Source organism: Castor canadensis, chromosome 16 (genome assembly GCF_047511655.1).
Source record: "Castor canadensis chromosome 16, mCasCan1.hap1v2, whole genome shotgun sequence".
Taxonomy (NCBI): Eukaryota; Metazoa; Chordata; class Mammalia; order Rodentia; family Castoridae; genus Castor; species Castor canadensis.
The window spans coordinates 13,095,656-13,101,527 of NC_133401.1; positions in this window are offsets into that span (position 1 = coordinate 13,095,656).

Sequence of the window (5,872 nt, forward strand, 5' to 3'; positions counted from 1 at the left end):
CACAGACTAGAAGGAGAAAACAGAGCAAGGTATCAGATAAGAAGGTTTCAAGGGTATAAACAGGGAGTGTTAGTGTACTAATTGACAGTAATCTGAACAGTCATTAGAGATTGGGATAGGATTGAAAATCAAAAATAAAAAAAAGATAAGAATAAAAATAAAAAATAAGTAAATGAAAGAAAAATCTATATATAAAAATGTATTAAAATAAAATGAAAAAATAGAAAATTTTAAAAAACCAAAAAACAAAAAATCCTCCAAGTTCAAATGCAATGAAGTTTCAGTCTTAATAATTTGGGTGTCTGTCTCAGTCTCCAATCCTGGAGATGGTGCCTCAGAAGTTGTTCTGTAGTTGTCTCATCAAAAGGGATGCATAAAGTAGAACAAAACTACACATACACACACAAAAAAAAAAAAAACACCAAGTGTCCCATGTTCAAATGCAATACAGTTTCAGTAAGTTTTTCAGCTTACAGTTGTAATTTGGTTGTTCTCTCATCAAAGGTCGGGAGACAAAGAAAAAAAAAGTCTGGAGACAGTTCTGAGAATGGTATCTGCAGCTGTGGCTTGCCTGCCCATTGCTGTCACCCTGCTGTTGCTGGAGGCATTATTTATGCAGACCTCTGGGGTGAGCTTAGCACTCACCTGGCCCTGCAGGTGTTGTTTACCCAGAGTTTTCCTGTGAGCCTCTGCTACAAGCTTTCCCCTTTCCAAGCACTGGGAAAAGTGACACTGCACCCGCATTCTCAGACCTGCGTGTTTATTTACAGTTCATGTGGGAAGTGGATCTTCCCCCCTCTCCTGTGCAGTTTTCCTCCCACCGCCACTTTTACAAGCTTTCCTGCTCCTGATTACAGGGCAGTGCTGCTGCTCCTGCCAGCCGCCATCTTTTTTTACAGTTCACGTGGGAAGTGGGTCTTCCCTCCTCTCCTGTGGAATTTTCCTCCCTCCACCACTCTCACCAGCTTTCCCGCTCCTGGTTGCTGGGTGCGCCCCTGCTCCCACCAGAGCCTCTCCTGCCCGCCTGGCTTGTTTATTTACATTCCCAGGAAGGATTCCCTTCCCCCAATCTTCAGAGCTCAGGGCGCCCCACCCTCTTTCCCGCGTGTCTTTATTGCTCTTATTGCTTATTACTGAGTTTCTCTTTTTTTCCCTGGGTGGGGGTCAGTCTGTCCAGGGGGCTATGCTGCTGGGGTCCAGGCTTGTCTGTGGGAGTACCACGGTACCACGAAGCTCACCTGGTTCACGTCTTCCCAAGCCTTCTGGGTACCGGTGACTGGTGGCCCGGGGGCCCTCCTGGTTTCTCCGTTTAATGTGAAGTGGAGATTCTCTGTGCCGGCTGGAAGTGTGGAGGGGTCAAAGTATGCCTCTTCTCAGTGATTATGTCTGCATAGTGTGTCTCCAGTGTCCCTCCAAGATTTCACTGTAGGAGACTCGCTTTCTGCTTCCTCCCTCTAGCCGCCATCTTGGAATCCCTCTAGTTAGTGGTTTTATCTTTTGACTGACTTAGTTGTTAGCTAGGTTTATGTGCTATTTTTGTCCCTATTCTGGAGGTGTAAATTAGCAATATCAAACTCACAGGTTCAATGCCAGACCAGTTGTTTGTCTATTACATATAAAACCACTTTGTGGTTATATAAACAGTGTAAGCTGGAGAGGGGGATTAATAGTTGTTTGACTACAGACAGAAACTTGTGTAATTGGTAAAGGTGTCAATAAAAGTGGAGGCAGAAAGGGGGATGTGGGGGAAGAGATATGGGGGCTGCTGGATTTTCTGGCCCTTGCATGTGTTTGGGTATATTTCTGCTGTTGTAGTGGAGGGTGCTTGTGTCAGGGATTTCAGGGGGTTAAGGGTGTGTATGGTGGTACAGTAGACTACTCAGTGGGTGATGAGTGTGTAGGAGGGGGGAGTAGTGTGGTGATAGGTTGGGGAAGGATAGAAAGGAGATGCAAAGGCAGGGAGAGAGTGGATGAGAAGGGATAGAAAGAGTAGTTGGGAGGGAGAACAATGGATTGTTGCAGAAGAAAAGGAGGGAAAGTGAAGGGGTAAGGGGAGGGATAAGAAAATAGAGATGCTAAAGTTAATAATACAGAAAAATACAGGTATAGCAATAACAAAAGTTCAGTCTGCTCAGTAAAATTTCTGGACTTATTCCTTTGGTGTCCAATCCTGGTATTGGTGCTTAGTATTCTGGGCTTTGTGGGGAATGGTTCTTCCCCTCTTGTCAGACAGCTTGGGGAGGAGATAGCTGGAGAATTTTTTCTTTTCTTTTTCCACTGCCCTTGGTCTTATGGGCCATCCATTACAAGCAGGAGCCCTGAAGTTGTCTCACCAGGTGACTGGTTTATGAGCAGTATTTGGTTCCTTCTGTCCACAGGGCAGGTTGCAATTGGGATCTGAAGTAACTCACTGCAAGTTCATGCAAGGTGGTTAAATATGTTGTTGTTTTCACCAGGTGGCAACTGTGTTGCCCTACAGCTTCAATTCTTGCTGGTCAGCTACTCCCCTAGCAAGGTGTGGCAATTCAGTTTTCAGTAATGCCCTCAGTCCTATGAGACTAGCTCAGCGATCCTTATGGCCCTGCTTTGGGAGGTTGGCTTGTCGCCTCACCTCTGCTCTCAGCCTTTGTTACTTTACCATCTTTGTTCACTGAGAGTTCAGCTCCTTGCACCACCCCCGTTCTCCAGGTTCAGCATTCCACCTCACCCCTGCTGTCCATGTTAGATTGCAATTCACTATTTATGCTTTTCAGTTTTGTTGGGAGGGTTTCAATCTGCCAAGGGGATGCACTGGATTATGTTCCCAGGGTGTGGGTAGAGGAGTCATGTGTGGTGCATGTTGTTCACTTGTTGGGTCTGCAGATTTACTCAGGCAGCTTTGAAACCAGCCAGTGGGGAGAAATGTCATGCTGCTTTTCTCAAAGCAGACACTTCCTGAGACTGGGCTCAGCACTGCGGAGTTAGGGGTCCAGGATGTTGCAGAATTAGATTCTGCTTGATGATCTATCTTCTGCTTATTGAAAGAAAAAAAATCTTTAAAGGGAGAAATGACCAGGAGGGTCACTTTCCCCAGGGCAGACATGCCCTGGTTGTACCATACTGGGATTTTCCCAGCTGTTAGGTGCAATTAAAGGCTGTTTTAAGGGCCAGTCCTTCAATTTTATGTGCACCTAATGTGTTGGTGGTTATTATTTTGGCAAGAAGCAATCATAATTATCCAAGTGTAGCTCCCATATCTCCAGGTGGTTCCTAGAGTCACAGAGCTCAGGAATTCTGATTCCCTACCCTAACCACCATCTTGGATCCTGTCAAAAATTTGTTTTGTTTATGTTCTTGATGCCAGCCATCCAAACAGGTGTGAGGGGAAATCTTACCATGGATTTGCCTTGCAAATGGCTGGAGATGTTGAGCATTTCTTCTTGTGTTTTGGGGATATTTGAACTTCTTCCATTGAAAAAGCTCTGTTCAGTTCATTTGCCCATTTCTTCACTGGGTCATTGGTTTTTTTGGGAGTTTAGTTTCTCAAACTCCCTGTGTATTCCTTTGTCAGATGTATAGGCTGCAAAGTTTTTCTCCTATTCTGTGAGCAGTTTCTTCACTCTAGTGACCATTTCTTTTCTTGTGCAGAGCTTTTTAATTTCAAGCAGTCCCATTGTTAGTCCTTTCCCTTAGTTGCTAAGCCATTTGAGTTCTATTTAGGAATTCATTTCCCCATCCTTTTAATTCCAGCATATTCCCTGCTTTTTCCTTCAGTAGGTTCAAAGTTTCAGGTCTTTTTTAAGATCTTTATTTCACTTTGAGTTGCTATTTGTACAGGGTGAAAACCATGGATCTTGTTTCAGTTTTCTGCATGCAGATATCCAGTTTTCCCAGGATATTTGTTGAAGAGGCTGTCTTTTCTCCACTATGTGTTTTGGGTTCTTTGTTCAAAAATCCATTGACTGTATCTGTGTCCTTTTAGTTGGGGCTTTCTGAAAGAGAGGACTGGATGGTGGTTGAATTCTGGAGTGGTTTTTTTTTTCTCTACATAGGGGAGTAGTGACTCCACAGTAAACCTTTCCACTTCTTGTTCTCAAGATGCTGATGGTATCCTCTGTTCCACATAGAGAGCTCCTAAAGCTATCACAGCTGTTAAGCTGTAGCCTTGAAATTATAGTAACATCAAATGAGGATCAAGTACTCGTACTGTTCCAATATCTTTACTTGTCTATTGGAGCAAAGATGGATTTTCATGGTCCTGGAAGACTAATGGTAGTAAGGGTGATGATGGGAGGGAAACAGGGAGGATATCTTTAGTAGATAATATGTCCAACTGCTGTTGTTGAAGTATTTATTTTTACTTTCAATTATACTCATGTTTGTTTTGTGTATTTTCAGTTTCTGTTGTTTTGTGCACATATGTTAATACTAATTATGTTTTTAATGAATGAACATTTTATTAGCATGTAATGTGCTTCATTTTATTTTATAATCACTGCTTACTGAATATTATTTGGTTGTTATGAGTATACCCACTTCTATACTCTTTTTGTTACTGTCTGCAAGTATTATGCATTTATGCTTTACCATGAAATGTTAAACCCTTGTAATAGCTGTTTTGAATTTCTAAGTGGAAGTGAATTCTTTATGTCATTTGTTAAAGATTCATCACTGTCTTGGATTCCCAATACAAGAAGAATTACAAACCAATGATAAAGATAAAATATTTGGTTTGGTAATGGCTTTTATACTCTTTCAAAGGAATCATTTACTTTTACATATGCACATTAAAAATAAATGGAGCTAAAACATAAAGTGTGAGATATATCTCAATATAACCCAGTAAGAGTAATGATTAAAGGCATAAAGTAAAACAATCAGTGCATACTTTGAAACTTCTTTAAACTGGAAATCAATGCATGGGGTTTCATCAAAATGTTACATGCTATATTAGTGTGAAAATTTGAAATAAATGTATAAGTTAAAATATATCTCATTCTGTATACTCTTAAAAAAATGAAAGACAGGAATGTAAAACATATCCTGTGAGGAGGTGGGTACTAGTGAAAGGGTGAATGGAGAAGATGAAGGATGGTGAATATGGTCATGGTTGTATGACAATAAACCTGTTAAAATGCTTTTTTTAAGGGGGTGGAGAAGGGGAAGGGGAATAATGCAGGGGATGAAGCTTGACTAGGTACACTGTGAGCATGTATGGAAATGTCAGAATGAAACACCCCAGAACAATAAATATATGCTAATAAAAGTGTTTTTAAAATTCCCAATCCATGAGTAAACCATTGCAATCTTTTGCTCATAGGATTAACATACAGAATATATTAAGAGCCATGAAATTAAACGTGAAAAGTACAAATAATCCTATTAATAAATGGGCAAATAAATTGAACAGACACTTCTCAAAAGAAGAACAAATGGCTAATAAATACATGAGGAATATTTAACATTCGTCACCTTAAAGAAAATGCAAATTGAAACAACACTTAAATTCCATCTCACCTCAATCAGATGGACTGTCATCAAGGAAAGTCATGCCAAAAAATTCTGGGATGAATGTGGTGGAATAGGAACCCTTATCCACTGTTGGTAAGAGTGTAAATTAGTGAAGCCACCGTGGAAATCAGTATGGAAGTGTTTCACAAAAGTAAAAATAGAATTAAGATAACTTTGCTGTACCACTGTTGAGCATTTATCCAAATGAATGTAAGTCACCTGCACACCCACATTTATTGTAGCTTTATTCACAACAGCCAAGCTACAGAATGCTCTTAGTTGCTCAGCATATGTTGAATGGAAAAATAACATATGGTGTATTATTCTTCCTTAAAGAAGAATGAAATTACATTGTTTGTAGGAAAATGGATAGAAGTGGAAA